Below are 27,850 nucleotides of genomic sequence, written 5' to 3' on the forward strand. Positions count from 1 at the left end.
ATGTTATCATGAAGACGGTTGAGCAGGATGGCATGGTTGACAGTGTCAAAGGCAGAAGAGAGATTAAGCAGAATGAGAACACACGGAGTGTTGGAGTCGAGGTTTGAGAGCAGGTCCTCACGGATGTTCAGGAGAGCAGTTTCTATGCTTCTGGCAGCTCTGAAGCCAGATTGATGGTCATGAAGACAGATTCAGCATGGAGGTTCAGCTGGGAGATTGCCAGTTTCTCCAGGAGCTTACCCAGGAAGGGAGTGATGGAGAATGGGTGATAGTTAGTCGAGCAGAAGTGGTCGGAAGAGGGTTTCTTAAGAAGAGGGTGCACAAAGGAGTGCTTAGGGGGGGATGGGAAGACTCCAGATGCGAAGGAGTCGTTGCAAAAGTCAGCCAGGGCAGGAGCCAGGGAGTCGATGTGGTCCTTGATAGTTTTGGAGGAACAGGGGTGAACTTGTTTAGATAAGACTTTCATAGATCGGACTTTTCTGGAAACCTTGTCAGCAGAGAAAAGGGGAAAGGCAGAGAAGGAGGGAGGTGGGGTGGCTGCAGAAGGGCCGGAGGAAGAGCCGGGAAGAGAGGGCGGGAGGTGATAGGAGGAGAGTGAGGACAGGATGTCCTGAGTTTTAGAGATGAAGTGAGAGGGCAGTGCAGTGCAGAGGGCCTGGGAGGGGACAGGAGAGGTAGAGACTGCAGCAGGGTTGGCAACTCCTTGCAGATTTTAAAGAGTTCGGCCGAATTGTTAGATGCCGCAGAGATGCAGGATTGGATAAGGGCTCTCTTCTTGGTGAGAACGGAGAGACGGTATTGCCTTTGGAGCAGGCGGCAGGCCAGTTTGTCAGAGGATGAACATGAAGCACGCCATTTCCTCTCTGCCACCCTGCACTTGCGTTTTAGGGTGACGAGATCCGAGTCATACCAGGAGTTACATTTGGCTTTGGGCTTCAGGCGGATTCTCATGACAGGGGCAAGGATATCGAGAGTATCGGATATAGCAGAGTGGAGCGTGGAGAGGGCTGTGTCAGGGTGGGAGTCAGCTGAGGGGAAGGGGGGGCGAGAAGGTGGCAGCGAAAGCCTCAACTGACACGAGAAGGTGGGTGACAGTGATGAGGGTGGCTTTGCCTGTGGGGTAGGGAGGGTGAGGTGGGAGGATAGGAGAAAGTGATCACTCCAGGAGAGAGGAGTGGAGAGAGGGACGGAGAGGGGAAGGTCAGAAGAGATCAGAGCATCAAGTGTGTGCCCTGCAGAATGAGTAGGCCCAGATGGGAGAATAGAGAGTGAGAGAGAGTCGCAGAGGTCACAAAAGAGTCCAGAGGGGGGACAGGAGGCATCAAGGTCGATGTTGAAGTCACCAAGAAAGAGGAGTTTAGTGGTTGAGGACAGGAGTGAGGAGGAGAGGTCAGCCCACTCAGAGAGGAAGGAGGAAATTGGACCAGGTGGCCGATAGATAGTAGCCACAGTAAGGGAATGGCTAGGAGAGAGAGTCGGCAGACAAGACATTCAAAAGAAGAGTAGGTCTGTATAGGAGTGACAGTGGCAGGAATCCACTCAGGGAAGATAAGGGCCACACCCCCCCTGAACGGTTGGGCCTGGGCATGGAGAGTATCTTGTAACCGTCAGGTAGGAGTGTGTCAAAGCTGGTGACACAGCTGGCCGTGAACCATGTCTCAGTGAGACCGAGGACCTCAAGGTCCAGTTCCTCAAGAAGGCGACAGATATCAGAGGAATGTTTGGTGGCAGAGCGAGAGTTAAGAGTGGCAATGTGGAGAAGGTTGCCATCCTTGAAGGACTTCCGGGGAGGGGTACAGATCAGAGGTACGCCCTGCGGAGGTGAAGAAGAAGGAGGTGAAGAAGGAGCAAGAGAGGGGGCAGGGAGGGAGGGTAGAGGCAAGGTAGCCAAGGGCAGAGGAGGGGGGACAGCAGGAGAGGAAAGGAAGTTTATGAGGTGTGGGAAGCGTCTATCAAAGAGGTGAAGGTTGGCCTGAGGGCCTTGGACCAAGACGGTCCCATTAGCATAGACATTAATGATGGCCTTAGAGGAGTGGAAGGGGGCCAAGAGGACATCCCAATGGGTGCCACCATTAATGGGAGAAGAGGAGAAAGGAGAGAGCACAGAGACCATATGAAGGGTCCATAGGTCAGGCGAAGGCACGAAAAAGAGGATGTCAGTGAGAGTTTCCTTGGAGCAGGCACTAGTGTAGGTGTCAGCAATAGGGAGGGCTGGGTTGGAGACCAGGATGTCCTTTTTAAACTTTTTCCTACCAGATTTATTGAGGAGAGCAGGATAGTCAATAGAGAAGCAGTTAGAGAAGATAGGCGAGATAGAGAGCACCATGGAATAGGAGGGAGTGGGGGGGAGACAGACGAGACGAGAGCATGCGGACAGGAAGTGAGCGGCAAGCCCAAGTTTATCACATTTCAGAGAACAACAGTAAATGCGTATCAGGTACCCAGTGGAGAGGCCACCGAAGTTTGACAATCCTGCGAGGGGAGAAAAACCCTAGTTTACCACATTTCAGAGAAAAAACAGTAAATGCGTATTAGGTACCCAGTGGAGAGGCCACCTAAGTTTGAGAATCCTGCGAGGGGAGAAACACCCTAGTTTACCACATTTCAGAGAACAACAGTAAATGCGCATTAGGTACCCAGTGGAGAGGCCACCTAAGTTTGAGAATCCTGCGAGGGAGAAAAACCCTAGTTTACCACATTTCAGAGAACAACAGTAAATGCGTATTAGGTACCCAGTGGAGAGGCCACCTAAGTTTGAGAATCCTGCGAGGGGAGAAAAACCCTAGTTTACCACATTTCAGAGAACAACAGTAAATGCGTATTAGGTACCCAGTGGAGAGGCCACCTAAGTTTGAGAATCCTGCGAGAGGAGAAAAACTCTAGTTTACCACATTTCAGAGAACAACAGTAAATGCGTATTAGGTACCCAGTGGAGAGGCCACCTAAGTTTGAGAATCCTGCGAGGGGAGAAAAACCCTAATTTACCACAATTAGCAGGGCACAGTGAAGTGAAGGCACCATGCGAATGAAGTGAACAGTTGTAGGTACGGCGGGCCTAGGGAGCAGGTGGAGCAATACGAGTCTGGCGGTAACCTGCCGGAATTTCCAGCACAATTACCGCCGGGCTCGTAATGAGGCCCAATGTCTCAAGACTCTGCTCTATATAGGCTAATTTGTTCACAAAGTCTATAATCAATTTCAGCTTTTGCTCATTCTTTACATTTTTCTGCATTTATTTGTCATTTGGCCCCTTCTTTATATGTTACACAGGATGTGTTCATTGTGTCTCATTTAATGAAGGGTTAGATACTGAGAATAATTTCATTCAACCATTTTCATAATCCCAATGTTCGGTACATGTTTTGTGATAATTTCTAAGCCCTTTAGTAACTACCTTCAGCTTCAAAGCTATATTAGGGGAGGGAGCTATAAAAGGAATAACAAAAGCATTGCCTGTACTTTAAGTCCATGATCTCATTAGCCTAAACTCAACAGGGTTGGATTGGAACAAAACAAGCCTAGTACTGAAACAAGTGGCACACATGTTCACAACAAAGTGCTTGCATAGTACCTATGGTGAATTTCTGGGAGCATATTTCCAAGTGAAGAGTTTGAAAGCATACTAGATTCAGTAAAAGTGGTCAAAACAACTAGCTACTGTGGTCACTGGCGAACCTTCAAGCAGATAAAATACCCGACCCAAACAGAAAGCTGCAAACAAGGCAAGGAAAATAACAAAATACCCTCTCGGTATAAATGATGGGTGGAGGGATAGCTCTAGCCGACATTTCTTTTTGAAATAGTTGGTCCAAATGGAGAATTCTGTAGTATCATGTTCCCTCTCCCCCCCTTGACGTCATCTCCTCCCCTTTTAAACAAATTATTTAAATCCTCAGCCCAACTTCTCTCACCAAATCCTTTCTCAGTTAGCCTCTTTTTAAAGACACAGGCCACTAACATGAATGTCTGCCTAGTGAAGTAACGGCATAGTCATGGAGGAAGCCGCCATTCTGGACATGAAAAGGCCCGCCATCTTTAACTTCACTCTCCCTCTCCAACAACTCTCTAGACACTGTCCAAAACAAGCCAACCCACATATTCAGCAATTCACTGGACCTAATCTTTCTTTTCTCCACTCTTCATTCTGCCCCCTTGATAGTGACCCTTGAAGTGCGGACGACTCTCTTCTGGAATTCACTGTCTCAAGTAAGGCCCTCTTTCCAGATGCTTTCTCCACCACCTGCAGACCTCATTGAGAAAACTTTACAAGGCTTAAACCTAGCACGTTTACTATATTCCAACAACACTATCACACACATTAATTTACTTTCCCATCCACAATCATTGATCTCCCTGACTATCCAACAGCTGAGAACGAATATATGCGCATCCATCTTTGCTGCCAGCATACTTTTTGTTTTCTGACCCACCTTGATTGCTACAATTAATTTGTCCACTCCCTCTTGAATACTGGGAGTCCCAATGTTTGGGTTTCAGGGCCCCAGGTGCACTTGCATCTTAAGAATGTTAGTGGTTGAAGTCAGTGTTTGTCAATACCGGGATAAGCCCCAAAGCTTCATAACAGAACACTGGACAGCAGAGTTGCTCTTCAGGCAAGGTCAAGGTGCCTTCACCACCTCCCTGTTTTTGGGCCCGGACATTAGTCCCAACATTCTATCCTTGTCAACGAATCTCCATTTCCTGTTCCTCTTGTTCTCTCCTTTCCAAGTTCTCTCCCCTTCACCCCCTCATAACTCACTTTATCACATGCTGGTAGCTCCACCCTGTCTCAATTTTCTTTTTTCAGGATTGTAGAAAGGCTGTTCATTCTCCTTCACTGCTTATGCCACTTGAACCGCCTCTATAGTATCCCCTCCATCTCTTCTTACCCCTCCATCTCTCCACCTCCATCTTCTCCATCCTCCTCCTTGATCTCTTGCCTTCTCAAAAGCCCTTCCCACTATTGTATATTCGTGTCTCCTCCAACCCCTTCTCAGTGTTCCTCACTGCCTTTCTGTAGATGTCTCCTCTAACCACCTCATTATTGTTCCCCTTTTACTTCTTCTGGATGTCTTCACTAACAACCTTCCCAATACTCTCCTCCTTCCTTAATACTCTAACCCGTCTTCCTCCTGATGTCTCCTTCACCCACCTTCTTAACACTGCCCTTCCCGTCCTTCTAATTTTCACTCTGACTGGCTAGCTCCATCATGTTTCCTCCAGCTCTAATGCAATCCCCTTCCTTTCCAACACCAACTCTCTTCAATACTTATTTTCTGACTCAAACCAACCACACCACTGTCACAGAGGTCAGGGTTTATATAATGGGTTGTTCCTGCTACCGAAGACCACCCAAACTGAATCACCTTTAAGGGTTGGTCTGTTTTGGGCCATGAAACAGACTGATTAATTTCTGTTTGTTTTGGTGCCCCTTCACCCTGCCTGCTTCCTCAAAGAGTCACAGCCGGAGCCTTGATTAACGTTGACTGACAACCTGGGACTCCTCTCTGCTCATGCCTGTTAGGTAGAAAGCCCAGTTTTGCCTGATGTGAGAGCCACCTGTACTTTTCTGCTGGCTTATCTGGGTTTTGGACTTTATTTTTCATCTCAATTAGTCATAATCCATACTGAGAGAATGGCTCTGCTTTTTGTGCTCTGCCTTAAAAGTCCTAATAACTACCAAAGAGGAGATAATCCAAAGAGCCCCACAGAGGGTACACCCTTTCTGTTAGTCATGGGGCTAGACTGGTAGCGTTGTTTTTCTTTGTGTAAAATGGCTCTCACCTTGTGGAAAACATTTTATCTGGAAGGAGTCTTTTTGACCGACTCCTCCATTCGAAAAATGGAGGTAGCCTTTGGTTGTCTTGAAGACCTGAGGGGCAACATGACTGCCCCCTGCCCTACACTTTGTGTATTTTAGGAAGTAACCATATTGAGTTACATGATTCCTCTCTCCCAGGTCTCAGAGCTGTATCCAGCATGTATCCAGTGCTGACTGGTATATACAGATGCTTGTCTGGGAGAGTGTGGATTCTCTTTCGTCATGTGTATGACCTCTTCCTGAGGCATGAGAATGATGCTTGGAGGGATGGTCAGTCATTCCTTGATCACCTGTAACCCTTGGATCAAATGAATAATGCCTTTCTCAGAGCTAATATCGGCCACCTATGATAGGGTTTTCCCACTCTGAACCTGACAGCTTTTCATGATATCCCTCATTAATATTCATGAGGAGAAATGAAATGTGCATACATTTAGAATCATTGTATGCAAAATGATCTCATGAATATTAATGAAGAGTATCATGAACATCCAAGGTTTCCATCCCCAGAGGCCTGGAGTTGGACAGCCCTAATATAGAATGTACTCTTGAACACACTATGATGTTTCTTCCAAGTCCATTGTTATTTTTAGGGTAACAGGTAATGGTGACCAGATGCTTATTATTCATTGTGGGGTTTACATCACTGTGCGAGTTGTTAAAGAAAGGAGCAAGTAGGAAGAAAGCTATGGGTTGCCAGTGTCTGGTGATTTATTTGCAAGATGTAATGGATGAGGCTCTTCCAGACCTTCTACTGGGGCTCTGCTAGGGTACCAAGTAAAGAGCAAGGGTAGGGGTTGGTGCAAAGTTGGGATGTTCAGGACTTGATGTTTTACCGCCATATAAAAGGGAGGTAGTTGTATTATTTCACCTTTTCCTCTGAGTGATACTGCATTGGGGACTGGCCGGCGTGGCGAAGCAAGCAAAAGCCCGTGCATGATATTGTCATCATTGCTGGAAAATTGATCAGTTCTAATACCACAGTGTTGGTATGTTGTGAATGGTAAATAGATATCTGGAGGTGACCCACCCTTGAGGACTCATGGTTGAAGCCACCTCCTGTTAATTTCTTGGAGGTTGCAAGCATACCTGTCCTTCCCGACAGGCCAAGGATGACAACTGGTGTGCAATAAGTGTCCCAAACGTCTTTCCGAGATATAGTGGATTTCCACTGCAAGGTGATTCTGTGGCCTAAACTCCATTGGAACTCCAGAAACAGCTATTTTGGACATTTTAAAAAAGGTAACTCTTTCAGCAACAGCCTGCCCCATATCAGCACAATTGTTGCAATCTGCCTCTACAAAAACTATTTTCTTCCCTAGATAGAAAAAATATTTCACTTGCCTATCATTCCCCTTTCTCCTCTAGGAAAGACTCTTTCTTGAACCTTTAACAATTCTTGAAAATGGGCTACATTGCTGTTACAGGGTTGCATTTTTGTGTATTAAAGTTTACACACTTGTTAGTTTAGTGATGCATATCTTGCCTTTTCTATATAAATAATATGTTTGCATGAAAATATAATGTGTGGACAGCCTCTCATGTGGGATTTGTGGAAGGTGTACACTGTAGCTCTTAACTACCCCTCTCACCTCCTAAGAGTTAAGCAAGGATTGCTCTGCCACACTGCCACTGAGAGTGCCTGGTGGAACGTAAGAAAAGCCCTGGCACTTACCAAAAGAAGGCATACCTAGAGGCCCTGATCCCAGTGATTAATGAAAATCTCCCTAACAATGCCAAGAATTGGGCTGTTAACATACGACTGGAGCATAATCCTATGGAGGTTTCTTGGTGCAGTTACCCACACTACCCTTGAGAGGAGTTTGTGCTTTGTTGGGATGCACGTTCAGACCACTGCCCCTCCTAGACGATTTAGATTGCCAAAAACATATTAAAATATGGAAATGAGCATGGGACGGTGTGGGGGTGTGTGTTATTGGTGGGGATAATTCGCAGGAGTGGGAAATCATACAGGGGAAAGTGATTCAGTAATGTTGTAATTGAATTATATAGCATGTAGGATACACATATACATGACAGTTATAGCCTGAACAGCGAGTAGATCTGAATCCTTGCAGGCCATGTTTTCACAGAAACACAGACCAACAAGTCCTTATCCCTCATCTCACCATTGCATCCCGATTCTCAGGTGCAGCAAGGGAACACACATATGCCCTTACATCAGTTAGGCCTTTGAACTAATTAGGTAGGAATGTGTGCAGCTGAAGAAATGAAGGACTACAGCCTAGCACCAAGGTCGTATTCCTGGGAGCGAAGGCAGAGGTCATAGGAGGCCAAAACATGAACCAAGAATTAAGACACTAGCACACCCCAGAATGATTGTCACTCTATTTGAAATACCAGATGTGCAGGGAAATGGGCTCTACATACTTTGCAAACTGGATTGATTAGTGGGACACTAGGTTCACCCTCGGGGAGGGGAGCTGATAAGGGGGAAAGCAGAGAACGACATGATTTACGTTTTGTGCCAGGGATAGCTATGTATGATGCCCATACAGTGGGGAGGGCATGATGGGTGAACCAATGTGTCTGGGATGCGAAAAGAGCTGCTTTGTTTGTAAGGACCAGACTGACTTTAAAGTTCCCCACTGAGTTCACATTGATAACCAGGTGCATGTTAAGTGGTCAGGAACAAAGGTGGGGTGGTGCCAGTTGCTGTTAACCAATTAACTTTCAGTATTTCATATTTCATGATGGACAATAACGTTACTCGTGCAGTGAAGAGGAGTGAGAAGACACCAGAACCAATTGGAGGATGGGCTACATGTAATAGCATGTATATAGGCGGTAGACATTGAGGGTGGGGGAGTAACACTGTGGGCCTCATTATGACCCAGGCGCTAAGTGTTTAATGGCGCTGTAAAAGGCTGCGGCGCCGTTAAACACCTAGCGCCTAATTACGAGGTCCCTTTGCGGGACCCGACCTTAACAGCTGGTTTTACCAGCCGTTAAAGTAGGGACCTGCAAAGGGACCTTGGTGCTAATTACGGAACCACAATTTGCTGTACCATGATTGGCTCCTTCTCCATTCCCATTGAGCCCTATGGGGTAAAATTGGGAATGGGGAAGGGCCATGGCGGCATGGGGAATTACCGCCCCACCAACCTCGGAATGGGGTGGTAATTCCCCATTCCGCCATGGCGGACTCCGGCATGGACCATGGTGCTAATAGCACCATGGTTTAGCGCCGGAGTCCTAATGAGGCCCTGTATATCGATTGTGTCATGAGTGACGATTTGTGTGTTTATAACCTGAAATCTGTGCAAAAGACATGGGAGTGCTCTTTGGCAGTGGATGTGTAATACCCTGTCACTTGTTCCTTTTTCTATACAAAATAAAACTTGTGTTTTTCTGTAAAAGGAGTGCACATAGCTTTTTTCCCTACCCGGTTGTATTTCCTTCTTCTAATCGCTGGGAGTTGCCCTACATTTCTTGTGACCCCGACGTGATCCCAGTCACCCCCGCAAAGACAGAGGATTCCTGGATGCACATCTGGAGGGACCGCTGCCACCTGCAGTGATCAGTCCCCCTTGTGCATAACCTTTGAGAGGAATACAGGAGCTGTGTTATCAGAATTCCTGTCTGTTCTTTGGAGCGGGTCGCCGCCCTCGGATTGTGCAGGCTGTTGATGGGACCCCATGATGGAGGATTTCGGGTGGACATGCAGACGTAAGTGCACTCACCTTTGGAGAAAAGTAAGAGAGGTATGAGGGGGAGGGTGGATATGTATAGGTGACGAGGAGTGTTTGGTTTCATGAAGTAGAGAACCACATGGTGGTGTACATTTATTATTATGTTTTTTTAGGTTATGGTTTATGGGGTAACAGGATCCTTTCCTTAGGTAATAGGGGAGAAGACAGTACTAATAATGGAAGTAAAGAAGATATGGATAGAGGCTCCGTACATTTAGTGAGTCTGGTATCTCTCCGTCCAGTATATAGGGGGGGTGTGAGAGTGGAAAAGTAGTTGTGGTAGAGGCCCTTAGTGGCCTAGGATCGCCTCACCCGATATAGTGGGTTGTCAGAACGAAAAATTTGACTTTATTGTGTTTTTATTGTTGGTGATTCTTTGTGTTGTGGTTTGTAGCTTTTGACATAGAATTGATTGAGGTGTGACGTAGGAAAGGTATAAGACGTGTGTGTGTTTGTGTGTGAGGGGCCAAGATGGGTGAGTGTGGCATATAACCAAGGGGCACAGGGAGGTATATGGGTTGTTGGGGCAGGATAAGGGTATTGATAATATTGTAAAAATATTGAAGGGTAACGATCATGGATCGAACAACCCTGTTGGATTACATCTGAAAGGCCCTTCCGTTGTATCGAAATAAGATTCTTAAATATCATAGGGAATTGTGTGCAGAGACAAGGGGAGTGATTTTTAAGCCATGGCTGGATGAGGGCACAAATAATATAGAGATATTAGGTCACATATATACGTTTTTAACAGCCAAATATAAGGCAAGCAAACTAAAAAACAGAAAGGAAGTTGGAATTGTGGAAAATGGTGGCAGACTTGGACGATAGTTCCACTGATTCCACCAAAGCAGTATGTGAGGTGGCCACTCAATGCAGTACTATTACTACTGCGGTTATCATCCCAAGTGCCCCTGTGGCCTCCATGGAAACAGACAGGTGTCTTCCATTAGAGTGCTACCTTACATGTGCCGCGTCAGCATACATAAATCCGATGTTTGTCCAGTTGCCCACTACGGCACCCCCACCATCCACGTTGGCACTTTATCAGAATATTCCCAACCCCACAGCATCAGTAGCTGGGAGGGGTAAAGGGCCAGCGGGAGAAGACGCTAAACCATAAACAGAGTTGGTGGATGCATTAAAGAAAGTGGAGTGGACACCTATAGGGTGAAGGGCACGGAATGAATGGAGGACGGGGGACATTTTGTTTCCGCATAGATAGTCAGCTATCAAGGGTGTGCACCTAGAAAAAGAACGTGAAGATTGAAGGAGGCGAGAGGGGATGTAGATTATGCAGCGGCTAGGTTGGAGGAAAAATACAATTGTACACACGATGGAGAAGAGGAGTGGGATACAGTTGATGAATTGGAAGGAGCAGAGCAGCCACCTGTTATATCCCCATGGGTAGAAAGTTGGGATGGTAGGAGCTCAGTTTCTGTTGTTACATAAGGGCCTGAGGAGTGCACAGTATATCCCTTGGGCACACATGGACAAAATTAATCTCATAAACACAATCCCGTCCCTCGCAGCTGGTGCGGGTAAGTGAATATGCACATTTGAAAAGCACACAGCTGGGACTATTCTGGCTGCTGGGGATTTGAAGAGTTTGTTTGTGTCAATATTGGGACATCAGGCTGATGTATGGGTTAAAGCAGGGTATTCAGGTGTGAAGTTGGTTGATGATAGCCACAACAGTTCACATTTTAATGACATTAGGTCCCAAGTATGGGTGGCATTATGGCGTGCGTACCCAGACACACTAGATCTTCAGTCGATTATGCAGCAAACAATGTGCGATGACGAGGATCCTGCTCAATACATATTACACATACAAGAGATGTGGCGAGCGGAGACATGGGACTCATGGGATCAAGCAATTCAATTTTTCTATTTCGTGGTCAAAATAGATCTCCTGATAGAGGTGCAGAAGGCACGCGATAAGATAGTGGCGATTGAGACAAAGGGCTTGGTGCAAATTCAGTCTTTTATTATTCACCACGGTTGAAAGAAAAGGAGAAGGAAACAGTACAGCGAATGCAAGCAGAGGAAACAAAACTCGAACAAAAGAAGTTATCAAAGGTACATTGGAGGGGGCTTTGACATCAGTGCAGACAGAAGAGTTGACAGACCTTAGAGTGATTCAGGCAGATGTGCATGCAGCACCCAGGTGGGGAGGAGAACAAGGGTGGGTAGGTGAGTACCAACCTCGATTTCAAGGCAGGTTTCCAGGGGGGTGTCAAAGGGGAAGAGTGGAATTGTTGTGTGTCTGGGGAGCACAAAGGGTTTTGGCAGAATGGGACCTTAAGGAGGAGAAAGGGGAAACCAGTGTTGGACGTGTGGATGCATGGGCCATTTTTCAAGAGAATGCTGGAGCAGACAGGTGTATGCATATCCCCAGCAAGAGATGTATCCTTATTCTCTGGGAGGTCCAGGTTCAGAGTCTCAGTCCTATGGACAGATGCCTCCGGCAGCCCCTTATGGAGTGCCGATGCCTATGGCCCTGCCTGCTCCCCACTGACATTTTTGCAGTTACCTGCACCAGGATCTTGTAATGTGCCATCATATGTTGTACATCAGGGGCAGCAACAGGACCCCCATATCCCAAACAGTAACACTGTTCTGAAAGGCACAGTGACCCAATATCAGGGAGCCACTGTGATCGGAGGAAACCCATTTGTTGTCCAGGGACTAATACATATACAGATTAGGACAGCCCACAGAGAGCCTATCATGTTCAGTTCTATTGGTGACTGGCGACCCAGAAGAGGAACCCTTGATAGGCGTTTAAATAGCAAACAAACCATTTATTTTTATGGTAGATACGGGTGTGACTAAATCATATATCAGTGAGGGATGATTCACTTTATAAGGTGAGGTTATGGAAATGGGTTACATGTAATAATGTTGCCACAAAAATCTCGCCATGCAAAAATATCACTGAAAAATGGCCGTTTTTTGTGGTGACATTATTGCATGGAACATGCGGGGGACACCCCCGCAACCCCCAAACTTTTTTTGTTTTTGTTTGCCCCTGTCCCCATATATATGGTCACTCATATAATATTGCCGCAACCTTTTCCCGGCGATATTATTTATGGCGACCATATATATGGGGATCATATTACTTGATACCTGGAAATGCAGGGCTCCTCTGGGGCAGTTCAATTGTTTGCTTTTACAAAGAAATAACCCATCAAAATAGGGGGCAGAAGGGTTAGGCACCTTTGTTGTATTCCACCGCAACCCCAATTAATTTGTTGGGAAGGGATATCTTCAGTAAACTCAACATGAACATCTCATTTACAAAAATGTGTGTGGTGTGTTCCACGCCAAGTATGTGAGCTGTGAGGGTAATGTTGGCTGTGCATGACTTTGGTGTTGAGTCCTTGACAACCGGAACACCAGTGGCCCCCGATGTGTTCCTCTATTACTCAGTGCCGTGCTACAGGCAGCAAACAAATACTTGTGCATATCCTCTTTGTTTATGTTCAGGCCCGCTGAGCCTCTGCAGCTAGTTGCAGATACCATTATCAATCTGGATATTGAAGAAGTTGTAGTGGCAAAAGACTGGTTTGTGTTGATAGCACTTGATTCTAACAAGGGGGAATGGTGCACGGTTCTGTGCATTAATCCTATGATAACAATGAAAAATGTCTCAGATGAGGAGTTGTTTGAGAACAGAGAAAACAATGGTGAAATAATACTGGAAGAATGTGCCCCCTCTGGAATAATGATACAGTACAGACATGTAGGTAGTTTGTCCCATGCTACTTGTAGGAACTGCTCCTTAGTACATCTCTGTAAATTTGGCCTAAGTTCCTGACAAATTGTGGAGGAGTAATCCACATGAGGTGGGGCTCTTGAAAAGTGTCACACCAATACGCACAACTCTGAAACCTGGTGCGGTGTTGAAGCGAGTAAAAGAATATTCTCTATCGAAGGCAGCAGAGGAGGCCATTTATGGCACTATCATGGCTCTTTTACACCAGGACATCATAGTACCCTCAAATTCACCTTGAACATATATACAGTGAAGAAATGGAAAGGTGCTAGTTGGAGGATAATTTAAGATCTACGTCCTGTTAATGGCATTGTACAGGCAGAGTTTCCAGTGGTTCTGAACCATGCTACAATATTGTGCCTCATACTTGTTGAAGCCACCCATTTTACTGTAGTGGATTTGAAAAATGCTTTTACCCTTGCATCCTGATTTGCAGTATCACATTTACATTTGCCGGGAGCCGATTTCAACATAGTAGGCTTCCTCAAGGGTATAGTGAGTCCCAGAGTATTTTTAATAGGGTGCTACATAAAGATTTGGGTAACATCGCTGTCCGTAGTACAATCATTTAATATGTGGATGACTTGTACGTATGTAGCAGCATTGAACACCAATGCAAGGAGGACTCTATAGTGCTGTTATAATTGCTGGCTGACAAAGGGTATAAGGTGGATCGATCATAATTACAATATTGTCAACAGGAGGTGTTGTATTTAGGTCCGTTGATTTCAGTGAATGGTAAAAGAGTAACTCCAGAGTTTTCAGCAGCAGTGTGCGCCACACTCCAGCCAGTGGCAGTAAAGGATATGTAGACATTTCTTGGGTTATGTAATTAATGTAGAACATGTATTTGTGATAAGTCATACACTAAAACATTGCTCCAGGTCCTGAAAGAAGGTCAGTGGACAAAAAATACTATAATTTGGACAGATGAAATGATTACTAAATTTCAGGAACTTAAAGATGTTATTTCTACCGTCCCAGTATTGGCTACTCCTGATTATACAGAAGAGTTTTTTAAATTGCTTTTTACCCTCCGATGTGCTTATATAACGCACCATAATTGGCTTATTACAGTGGCATGTTGGATTCCATCATGCAAGGGCAGTTCCCATGCGAACAAGCATTGGCTGCAGTTGTCTTCACAATTCAGAAATCCGTGACCATTGTCATGGGATGTTTGTTAACATTTTATGTCAAGCATGCAGTTTTTACTAGAGAGATCCAAATTCACACTGACTACACCCACAATCACGCCAACTCACTCTGAGCTCACTCACATCTCAACTATCCACACTGACCATATCTCTCACTCTTCTCACCTACTGGCTCTTCGCCGCTAGGCTCCCACTCTTAGACACACACTCATCACCATTACTGCACATAACTTCCTCATCCACCTCCACAATCGTCACACCATGCTCACAGGCCCAAACTAGAAGCTCAAACCCTACCATATTCTAGATGCATCAGGCTCAGGTCCCACACAGAACCCAATCCACACCCATGCACTCCTATCACCACACCTTAGGAACCTTCACTTTAGCTCCCGCAGCCACGATGCTCAGCAACTACCCGCTCACTCATTCCCCCTAGAACCAAACACATCCCCCCTCTGAGATTCACCTCAGCACATCTCACATACCCTACCTCCAACCCACCTCTACCTCTACCCCTAAAATAACTCCTATCAATACAACCATCAAATGTGCCCTCATCAATGCTCGCTCGCTCCCTGCCATGCTCTTGGGATCAACAACCTCATCACCCTTCACAACCTTGACATACTAGCAATCACAGAAACATGGCTCCATGAAGCCTCAGGCACAGCCATTTCACTTGCCCTCCCCTTAGGTTACACCAGGATTGCAAGACATCTAAAGGCGGAGGTGTGGCACTTATCTCCAAAGAGACACTTACCATCAGACTCTGCAACCAACAGTGGGATAACAATGCTGACCTCCTCACCACCAAGCTAATACTATCTCCCTCCTACACCATAAATATTGTGATCACATACAGACCGCCTGGCACTGCCCCAGACTACCAAAAACAAATCCTCCACATTTTAGGAAACAACCTAAAAAGTACCACTAAAACCATCCTACTCGGAGACATCAATTTAGCCCTACTCGACCCAAAAGACAAAGCTTCCTCCGCATTCGCCAATGAGCTCTCTGATCTAGGATTCTCCAATAAAATCCTGGAACCAATTCACTCCAAAGGCCGCACCATTGACTGGATCGCAGACCACAATTGCTCGTCTCCACGATCACCAACATAGCACCACACCCATGGACAGATCACAATTGCATTCAATTCACTATTCCGTCCAGACCTCCCCCAAAAGTGATCTCTTACGCCCCTGCAGCCAAAGTCAGAAGCTCTAAAAAACATACCAACGCCAACCTCCTCCCTCTTCTAGACATCCCAGAACTTAAACCCCTCTTTACCAACAACGCTGACATTCTCGCAAACATCTATTCGAACACCCTTAACAAAGCCATCAAGTCCATAGCCCCTCTCGAGAACAAGAAGGAAAACAAATCTATGCATACTAACCCATGCTTCACGAATGAGCTATCTACTCTACTCTGCCAACAAACGTCTATCCTTAGCTAAATGGCAATCATCACCCAACTCCACCACTCTAACTGAATTAAAAAAAACTTTGCCGTGACCTACAAGAAAGCTATATTCACAGCCAAATCTGAATCCCATAACCACAGAATCACCTCAGCCAGCTCTAAATCTAAAGAAATGTTCGCAATCTTCAAAGAGCTTATCTCTCCTCCCTCCAGCCCTGATGAAATTGTCAAAAATGAGGCCAGGTGTTCTAACATTCAGTCAACTCTCCTGAACAAAATCAATCTACTCTCAAGAATAAATTCAGTCACAGTGCAAAGCTCTACCCAAGCAAGACACTTCACCATCTGCTGCACCCACCACCTCTCACCCTAACACCAAGATAATGGACAAAGGCACACCTGCATTGCTGTTACTCCTTGATCTTTCTGCCACGTTTGATCTGGTTGACCATAACATCCTGACCTCCCATCTCTCTAACACAGCCCAATTCTCTAATACAGCCACATCTTGGATAACCTCATTTCTAGAAGGCAGGGCCATGAAAGTGCACTCCGATCAGGCAAATGCCCCCCCCACTACCATCCTCTGCGGAGGGCCACAGGGCTCATGCACCACACCTACCCTCTACAATCTCTTCACGAAACCTCCACGCAAGTACTTCATCCCCTCACTGGCTCCTATGATCAGGATAATACAGCCCTTCTTCAAATGTACACTACCATTCAAAAATGGATGGCAACCAATGGACTCTGTTTAAATGGGGATAAAACCGAGATCATCCTCCTAGGCCCCAGGGAAATTTTACCCAAACTGGGCCCAAAATATGAAAAATTCACCTTTGACAACTCCATCATAACTGTCTCCAACACTGTCAAAACTTTAGGAGTCTATCTTGACTCGACACTGTCAATGACAAGACAGGTCAATGCCATTGCATCAGCATCCGCCCATACCACCAAACTCCTAAATGCCATCAAGCAGTTTCTTACCACCCAAAACTGCCTTTCGATAGCCCGAACCACAATAGGAGCGAAACTAGACTATTGCAATGCCCTCCTTGCAGGCACCTCAAATATCAACCTCCACAAACTACAAACAGTACAAAATAACACACTCTGAGCCGCCCTCAGCATGCCTAAAAGGGACCACATCAACCAGGCTAGACGCGCAGCCCACTGGCTCCCTGTCAAAGACAGGATTAATTTAAGATACTCCCCCTGACACACAAATGCATTAACCTCTCTGCTCCATCTTACCTGGCAGACACCATTACCAAAGACCTTGCCAGGTGCCCAAAAAGAAGTCACCACGCTAATCAAATCCGTGTCCCGCCTATCAAAAGAATGAAAGCAGGAGGCATTACCTTCTCATACATTGCTCCCAAACTATGGAACGCACTACCAAATGCCCTCAGAGCTGAACCCTCTCTGCCTTCCGCAAAACCCTTAAAACCACCATGCTCAATGAGCCTTCACATCCTTTTCCCCTTCTACATCCTGCACTGTAACTAAGCTATATTTATGATCACGCTCTGAATTGCACAAGGAACATGTAACCGAGTCCTGTCTTTGACTTACAATCTGTTTAACTATAAATACGCTGTCTTGTATCTTGTAACCAGCATGTTTTCATCTCTGTAACAAGCGCCATGATGTCCAAGGGCTGCTGCATGCTCTACACATGCTAATAAATAAATACATTAAATAAATAAATATTCAGGAAGATTGGTAGGTGCCTAATATCCAGGAATTGTTATTGTTTATGCCTAACTATGTAGTGTGCCAGACCTATAGTATGGGACAGACTTTGAAGACATTAAAAGGTAAACTACCCCACCCAATTGGTCCATTTCATGATTTGCACATAGATTTCGCTGACATAGGAGAGAGGTGTATGTCCTTTTGTTACATGATAGTGGTTGTTCTCCCCTTCTCCCGTTGGATTGAGGCTGATCCGTGTGCACATCCTGATGCCAAACTGGCCACCAAATTCTTGGTGAGAGAAGTGTTTCCTTGATGAGGAGCATGCGATATCCTTGGGAGTAACAATGGCACTCACTTCTTAAATGAGTTTTTTAAAATAAATTGCAGCTCTCTTAGGAATAAAGCACAAGCTATGTTCCATTGATGATCCTCAGGCCAACGGCATTGTAGAATGGATGAACGGTTTGCTTAAAACAAAATTATGTGCAACACTGAAGGCGATCTGGGTGCACTGTCTCCCCTTGGCATTATTCAGTTTGAGGATTCAGCCCTGTGTGGACCATCACCTCTCTCCTTACGAGATTGTGACAGAAAGAACATGCACATGCCATTAACTCCTGTGCAGAGTGCTTCTGATGCTCACAGTGTATCACAAAGGGGTAGCCACCAAACAAAGTTGGAACATACTATAGATTTTGTATGTAGTTATTTACAGTTAAATACGTGCTGTTTTTTCAATAACTCACCAATAGTTCATACTAGTGATGTAGTCTAGAACCCCCTAAAAGGGTGAGCATGATAGGTATATTGCATTGCACCAGTGTGCTCAATCTGAATGGGAGAAGCAGCTGCTTTAGATGCAATTTTATTACAAAAAGTTTCTCTTATCAAAACAACAAAACACAAAATATAATGTCCTGATATATTAATAAATGAACAGATAGAAATAGAGCATACGTCTCGAGTCTTTTCTGTAGTCAAAAAGATGGAAAAAGAGAAAGAAACAACTCAGTTGTAGGCATACATTTTTTTCACATAACATTATAACTTAAACAAAAGAATACAGAGGTAAACATAAGCATCAATAATTAGAAGTGCAATTTCATCAATTTCAAGAGATGCCCCACTGAGATAGGGCTGTAATGAACCATAATCATGACAGTCTAGTGGATATTAGTTGGTTAGTGTACAGGTAAATACAGGGCAGGAACATATGTCCTTGCAGTGTTGATTTTAATCCTATATATTTGTACACTGATTAGAGATCTATTGGTGACCAATCCTCGGTCGTGTATACAGAGGAGAGCCCAAGCGTAACCAGGCTTCTGTGTACTAATTTCAAAAGAACCCCTATTTCAGTAAAAACTGTATCAAAGGTATGTAAACTAGAGGGGCAGCCCATAGAGGCGGAACCTAAGGCTGGGGTAAACAGTGTATCACAAAAGGAGTAGCCGCCAAACAAAGTTAGAACATACTATAGATTTCGTATGTAGTTATTTACAGTTAAATGCGTGGTGTTTTTTCTATAAATCACCAATAGTTCATACTAGTGATGTAGTCTAGAACCCCCTAAAAGGGTGAGCATGATAGGTATATTGCATTGTACCAGAGTGCTCAATCTGAATGGGAGAAACAGCTGCTTTAGATGCAATTTTATTACAAAACGTTTCTCTTATCAAAACACCAAAACACAAAATATAATGTCCTGATATATTTATAAATGAACAGATAGAAATAGAGCATAAGTCTCGAGTCTATTCTGTAGTCAAAAAGTTGGAAAGAGAGAAAGAAAAAACTCAGTTGTAGTCATACATTCTTTTCACATAACATTATAATTTAAACAAAAGAATACAGAAGTAAACATAAGCATCAATAATTAGAAGTGCAATTTCATCAATTTCAAGAGATGCCCCACTAAGATAGGGCTGTAATGCACCATAATCATGACAGTCTAGTGGATATTAGTTGGTTAGTGTACAGGTAAATACAGGTCAGAAACATATGTCCTTGCAGTATTGATTTTAATCCTATATATTTGTACACTGATTAGAGATCTATTGTTGACCAATCCTCGGTCATGTATACAGAAGAGTGCCCAAGCGTAACCGGGTTTCAGTGTACTAATTTCAAAAGAACCTCTATTACAGTAAAAACTGTATCGAAGGTATGTAAACTAGAGGGGCAGCCCGTAGAGGCGGAACCTAAGGCTGGGGTAAACAGTGTATCACAAAAGGGGTAGCTGCCAAACAAAGTTGGAACATACTATAGATTTCGTATGTAGTTATTTACAGTTAAATACGTGGTGTTTTTTCAATAAATCACCAATAGTTCATACTAGTGATGTAGTCTAGAACCCCCTAAAAGGGTGAGCATGATGAGAGAAACTTTTTGTAATAAAATTGCATCTAAAGCAGCTGTTTCTCCCATTCAGATTGAGCACACTGGTACAATGCAATATACCAATCATGCTCTAATAGTGCCATGGCTACCTCCAAACTCGGAATGAGGGCTAGTATTTTATGGGCATTTAACATATATATATTTATTTTTAACAGACCCGGTAAAAAATAGAAGAAAGTCCACCAAAGGACACAGAGCAAGACAGCATGAAACGGATAGAAGTGAAAATGGACATACTAAATGAGAATTTTAACGGGTTGAGACAATTTGTGGAGGAATACATGAGAGGAAAAATAAGATATCACTGTGCCACCTGTACCTGTCCCCCTTCTCCATTTCCTAGTGAACCATCCCCAAACCCTCAAGAAGAACATAAACATTTTGACGAAACATCCACCCCTTCATCCCCTCACAACCAGCCCGTGTTGAACCCTAATTCCCCTATATTTGTTTCAGTGTCTGCTTCCCCCCTCTTTCTCTTGATTGGTGTATGTGTGTGTATTACATTTTTTCAGGTTAGTTGTAGTGGAATGGTTTGGATCAAAAACATTTTTTTAAAAGAGTTAAAATGTCGGCGGACAGCACGCCTGTTCGGGCTGGCCGTAATCAATATAATATGGATGTTCTAAGGGAAATACACCTACCCGTACCATTCACAACCAAGATGGAACTGATCTTAGAACGCACCAGGCTCGAGGTTGTCAGTAAATGAACAGAATGGGGGCGTCCTAAGGACATTATACCTCTCCGTACTGGTCACAATCAATATAAAACTGTCGTTAGAACACACCAGGTGTCCGGGATGTCTGTAAATGAACAAAATGGGAGTGTCTAAAGGACACTATACCTGTCTGTACCGTCCACAGCCAAGATGGAACTGTCCATAGAACAGGCACGGTGGCCGGCATGTCCGTAGTCAAACCAAATAGAGGTGTCCTAAGGACACTGTACCTGGTCGTACAGTCAGCAGAACATCTACGCACATGCGCACCACACCCATAAGTACTGCGAACATCGCGCCTGTCCGTAACTGTAAGTCTCACTTGTGTCGCACTTTTAATTAGTTTCAGGACCTGAACACTGTCTTTAGAACACCCGCGCGCATGCGCACGTCCTTTACTCTGCATTTGGTGCCCAGCGGGCACCCATTTCCTTCGCGGATGTGTTCACAACGTCATCATGTGACGCACCCACGCTGAGCGTGTGGCCTAATTTGCGCAGTTTGTCTGCTTCTGCAACATTTCAAAATAACTTATACAGACATGGGAAATTATTTTACAGTATAAAATCAGCATTTCACTTGTCCCAAACAATGGCCCTATCTTTCAACATATTGTGTAGAATTTTCGCAGTGCTTTTGAGTGATCAATATGGTCACGAGGCACACCCCTCCGCCCCTTTAAAAGGCCACACCCCCGAGCTCATCTTCATTGTACTTCTGGCTATAGCGGATTGATTTTTGCTGCCTTTACTGTTGTAGCGAAGATTAGCCGACCAACCCTAATGGCATCCATGGCTGCTGTTGCCTCATCAACCTCAGCACCACCCCCTGTCAAATGAGAAATTATATTGTGCCCCCTATCGCAATAAATATATGTATATTGGCCTACGCCAAGCTGCTTATAAGTCGCTTGCGAAGAAATCCGTGTTGCAAGGTCCTGACCTTAGAATAAATGTAAGCCGCCATTTTAGGTCAATCCGCCATTTTAGGTTCGCTTTGTAAAGTCACCCTGTGAGTTAAAATGGTGGACAATGTCATTCCAAAATACAACATGGCCATCTTTACCTCTGTATGTAGCTAATATGTAACTTGCCTGCAGGCCACTTGTTGAGGTCGTGAACTGAGACCTTGTCCTTCGTTGACCTGTGTGTAAAGGATTACTCGTGCAATGAAACTAATCCACAAGCATATGTTAAAAACAATGTATTCAAATACTGAACGTAGAACACTTGTTTAACTACATTGTATTAATGTTTGAGAAGACCTGCATGGGAAATCCAAGAATACACAGTTGCTGTGTAGGCTTGTTGATATATACATTAAAAGCAAACCAGTTATATGCGGATGTGTGAGACTTGGCATGAACCCTAGATCGGTGATGTATTAGCGGAATATTAACCCAAAGTGGGGCTGGACATCGTGCTCACAAAGAGTATAAAAAAACCAATGCATTCTAATGTACAGCGTCTCTCACTGAACACACTGAACCACGCGGGAGTTTGTTGTGTTGCACTGAGGGCCGATAGTTATCTGATTTTGCTCTGTTCTTCATAACTGGATACAGTATAAAATAAAGTACTTTGTATGTTCCTTTGTAACCCGTGTTCGGTGTATTTCCTTTTGGGCTACTCAGCCTCGATATTTTGATTTTGTTTTCACAGTTGGCGCCCAAATAGGGACCCTCAAGATTGATGCCGGATTGTTGAAGGTTGAGGCAGGCTATCGGACCGGGATCGGACGGTGTGACAAAAAGGGGACCCACTGAACGAGATGCGACACCTCAGCAGCGCTGCACGACCCGATCCCTGGACCATTAGCTTGTAGTCTGAGACGGCATCTTGACGAGGGTCCACTCCACTTATCGAGGCGGGCAGATTTGCCAAAATCACCATACACGAGGTAAGATTAGTTAGGTAAGATTCTTTGAAATCCGATCGGACCTCCTTATGTTTATTCAGGTGAGTCGTGACCTGACTCTTAATTCAACCCTGATAATTTGAATTTGGCGCATTGTATCTGCAGGCACAATTATTGCCCAGGTAACGCCAATAACTTGATATGCCTAGGAAATTGTCAACCTGCTTCAGGGCGTTGTTCCGCAGCGATAGACAATCTTTGGAATTTAGCTGTCCCGCACCACAGGAGGGGTCGCCGGCATGTACTATGTACTGTAAGCATGGAATTGGAAGTATAGTATTTAATGACATTTGGCACAGGCAAACCAGACATGCCTCCGAACTTCAGTGGCCAATCAATGGTAGTTTGAAATCCCTCGTATTGAGTATTTAGAGTCAATTCTATTAAAGAAGAAGGCTAGACCTGCAGCATTTGATGTTTTGCAGAATTGGAAAAAAGAAGCGTTGCAACAACTTAAAACTACAGAAAAACACGTGCGCCGTCATAAGACGAACGCCGAAAAGGCATTATTGTATGACCAAGATAAACATTCTGAATCGACTAGGAATATGGATAGGGCTTTCTCACTTGGAATTCAAAAAATCTATCCTTCCAAAGACCTCCATGCTTCCGATGAATTCATAGACAAATTGTTAAATTAACGAAGGCCTGGTGTCTCTGCGCCACCTCCGTATGTTCCTCTTCCTGCTGCTTTGCCTCTTCCTCCTGCTATTCCTGCTCTACCTGCTGTTGTTCCTGTTGTTCCTGCTCCTCCTAATGTTCCCCTTCCTCCGGCTCCTTCACCTCTTCTTATCGCACCAGTTACAGTACCTCCATTGAATTTGCCTGCTCCCTCTCTTCCAAGTGGTCCTGAGCCGCTTGTAGTCGATCGAGGTACAGGGTCAAAGGATGTCACTCGCAATACTGTACCATCAGAGAAGAAACGTGATTTGATTGCATGGGCTAAGCATTGTATGGGGAGTGATGATCAAGCTAATGTTTTTGCCACACTTTGTAATATGGATAATTTTCCTGAGAAATTTTTTTTATTGAAGGTTTAGGGATTCATTTATGTGTAATGTGTGGAAAATTAAATAATACAGATCTCCCGCAAGGGTTAAGGGATCTAAATACTTTAGCATTTTCTAGAGACACTGTGGAGAAAGTAAATGAGCATGTCGAGAGGATATTTGGGTATAGAAAGGAGTTGGAAAAGTTGCAGAATGAGGATGATGAGGGGGAAAGTATGTATGTACAGAAATTGTTCCTTCCTTGTCGTAAATCGATATCTGAGGAAGCACGAATTTGTACGAAGGACGCATAGATGGATTTCAGATATGTCGATAACTCCAGTTGAAATATATGACACATATAGTTAGTATACACCAGAAATGCAAAGGAAAGTGATACAGGTAATGATAGAGTATCTACAGAATGATTGTGTAAAAAGAAAGATTAGTTGTCCCACAGAGTTATTGAGTATTTATAAGAGAGCTTTTTCACCTGACACTTCTGCGACTGCTTTAGCGCTCGATTTAGCTCTGTTGCTTAGTAAGCTTTCAGAGCAACCTACTTCTCAGTTGCCTATGAGAGAGGTTCCTCCGACATTTGTCCCGAAGGTTGAGGTTGCGGCCGATGCTGCACAGGGTATAGTTGCTGTGAACATTCCTGCACATTATATATCGCAGTTCGTTCACGTACCGTTCTCAAGACAGGAAGTGAATACTATTAGGCAATCTATTCCTGATATTAGGAAAAATCCGACAGGATTCTATAAAGAAATAGAGTCCGTCTTGCAATCCTCAGTGTTCACCTTGGGTGATATTGAGTTGTTATTCCCTGTACTCCTGCCCGTAGATTTGTGGAAACAAGTTAGAACTATAGACGACGTACCAGGGTTGGGAGATACATGGGTGAATGTAACTAGACTCGATGGAGAAAGGCCAGCTAGTGAAAGACCGCCTCAGGTGATATTGACTTTGCCTGATAGAATCATTGCAAAATTAAAAACCATAATTCCAGAGAAAATATTTATTTGGGACAAACTTACGGCCTGTGTCCAAGGAAAGTCTGAGGGTGCTACCGAGTTCTTTAATCGGTTCGAACATGTATTCTCGGATTTCAGTGGACAAGACCTAGGCACAGAGTCTGGGAAAACGTTATTTGTGGACAAATTTGTGCGTGGATTGCTGCCTGACATCCAGTCACAAATTATGTCTTTTGAGAGTGCTTGGTAGGCGAAATCGCAATTAGAAGTACTGCACATGGCTCAGTACTACGAGAATCGTGTCAATAATGAAAAAGATAGAGTTGAAAAACGAAAAGGTGATTTGAAGACTAAAGTGCTATTACGGCAAATTGTTAGAGGCCCCAGAGGGGGTAGTTCTCAGATTAGAGGTCAGTATGTCCCGCAAGGGAATGTGCTCTTGGGTTCTGTGAACATTAACCAGTGCGCCTATTGTTGTCAAGAGGGTCATTGGTGTGCACAATGCCCCGTCCTTCGACAAAGGTCGAATAACACATTCGGGAATATGGGCAGACGATCCAGAGGTTGCCCGGGTGTAGGGGTCCCTGGTAGAGGTCAGTTTACACAGGGTTCTCAGCAACCTTTTTCACAGGATAATCAGATTTCGAGTGTGGACACCAGGAACATATTTGATCATCCTTCCGCTGCATATTTATCTGAGGAGCTTCCTTTTGATGGCATTCTGTTTCGTTAGGATTGACCGAAGCAGGGTTTGGAACCTATACCTATTCCCGTCAATCAGAAAGGTCCCTACTTTGAAATGGTGGTGGTAAATAGGAAACATCAGTTTTTGATAGACACTGGAGCACAGAAGTTTTCCATTGATCATTCACGGGTTCCAAACATTCTACTGTCAGGGCAAACCAAAGTTTCTGTAGGGTTTTCTGGCACATCCGTTGTTTGTCCGGTTTCTTTGTCAGTACCCATTTCTTTGGATCCCTTTACAGACCACTTCCATTTCTGTTGACTTCGAATTGTGGAGAGAACCTGCTGGGGTTGAATCTGTTAAAAGAATTAAATGCAGTGATTTATTGTTCTTCTGATGGAGTGCGCTTGACGATTTCACCACAGCAATTTTCTGTCTCGCAATTCTTGACTAGACCTTTGCTGCCAGAATTCATTAATGTACCCGAGAGTTTATGGGCTGTTGACGACAATGATGTCGGTGTTTTACAGATTGAACCTGTTAAGATAGTTTTGAAACACGGAATCGAGTTGCAACGCATTCCCCAGTATAAGATTTCAGTTGAGGGCGAGCGAGCTTTGAAATGCATTGTTTCCGATTTTGTGCATCGCGGGGTGATTGAAGAAATTTCAGGAAGTTTGTGCAATAGTCCGATTTTACCCGTGTACAAGAAAGGCGATAATGCAATTCCATTCCGTTTCATAATTGATTTGCACGTCATTAATAAAGTTGTCGCTCCACAATTTCTAATTGTGCCTGATGTGACGACAATCTTAACCATGATTCCAGCTACTTACTTTAGTGTGGTGGATCTAAAGAATGCTTTCTTTAGTATTTCTATGCACAAGGATAGTAGATACTTGTTCGCGTTCACCTTAGGGTGACGCTTGTTCACATTTACTCGTGCACCTCAAGGGTACACAGAGAGTCCTAGCATCTATAGTAGGGCTTTGAAAGAACAGCTTGATACCCTTGAATTGCCCTCTACTTGTACATTGCTTCAGTATTTTGATGACTTGCTTTTAGCTGCTGACTCTGAGAGCGCCTGTAAGGAGGGCGCTGTGTTATTGCTTATCCATCTAGCTAAGCATGGTCACAAAGCTTCCCTTAAAAAATGTCAATATTGTTGCCAGGAGGTCACCTATTTAGGCTATCTCCTGTCAAAGGAGTGAAGAAGATTGACACCTGAAAGAATAAAACACATTTCTGGCAGGTCTGTCCCAAATACACAGAAGGAAGTTAGAGCCTTGATAGGTATGGCTTCTTATTGTAGGTTGTGGATCCCAAATTTTTCACTAGTGATAAAACCAATGTTGGCTTTGACAAGGAAGGGCATTTCTTCGCCATTGCCGTGGAACGCGGAACACCAGCAATCATTCGACTTGTTTAAGACTGCATTATGCTCTGCACCGGTTTTGGGCGCAACAAACTATGAAAAGGCCTTTGTGTTGTTTGTGCATGAATGCAATGGATATGCTTTGGCTGTATTAACGCAGGAACATGGAGGGAAGAATAGGTTGTGCCGTTACTTTTCTTCCACCCTTGATCCTGTAGCATGCGCTTTGCCAAGATGTTTACGAGCTGTCGCTGCTGCTGCTGCGTCTGTAAAACAGAGTGAGAGGATGGTTCTAGGCCATGATCTAACCCTGATGGTGCCTCACTCTGTAGATGTTCTACTGAACCGAACCCAAACGCAACACCTCACTTCTGCACGGTTGACAAGATATGAATTGATCTTGTTTGCTCCTCAAATTCAAATTAAGAGGTGTTGTGTTCTTAATCCGTCTGAACTCCTACCTTTCCCGCAAGATACTACTTGCAGCCATGAAGAGTCACATGACTGTCTGTATACTACCGAACAAGAAACAAAGGGTAGAATTGATTTGAAAGACACTCCTTTGGATAATCCGCAAAGAGAGCTGTTTTGTGATGGCTCCTGCTTCAAACTTCCGGATGGTACATCCACAGCTGCTTATGCAATCACCACATTAAGCACGGTCGTGGAAACCAAGAGAATCATGCATAACTCTGCGAGGGCCGCAGAGATTATAGCATTGACCCGAGCTTGTGAACTTTCCGAAGTGCTTGCAGTAAACATATATACTGATAGTCAGTATGCCTTTGGGGTGGTTCACAACTTTGGGAGACTTTGGTCAGAGAGAGGGTTCCTAACTTCACATGGCACTAAAATCCAACATGGCGTCCTAATAGTACAACTACTCTCAGCGCTTGCACACCCTACTCAGATGTTTTGAAATGTGCAGCACATCGAAAGATTACCGATGACATAGGGAAGGGGAATGCTTTCGCTGATCAGATAGCTAGACAAACTGCTACCGATCCCCTTACGAGATGTATCTTTCAAGGGAGACTGTAAATGCTTATGCAATGGATGAGGGTGTTGGGTCTGTATGGGATATCCAAGCCGATGCCACGTTAAAAGAATCCAAGAGGTGGGCTGAAGGCTTGGGGAAACTTGATGATGACGGGTGTTAGGTGGACATAGTTGAAG

Source organism: Ambystoma mexicanum, chromosome 5q (genome assembly GCF_040938575.1).
Source record: "Ambystoma mexicanum isolate Mex_15411 chromosome 5q, UKY_AmexF1_1, whole genome shotgun sequence".
Classification (NCBI taxonomy): domain Eukaryota; kingdom Metazoa; phylum Chordata; class Amphibia; order Caudata; family Ambystomatidae; genus Ambystoma; species Ambystoma mexicanum.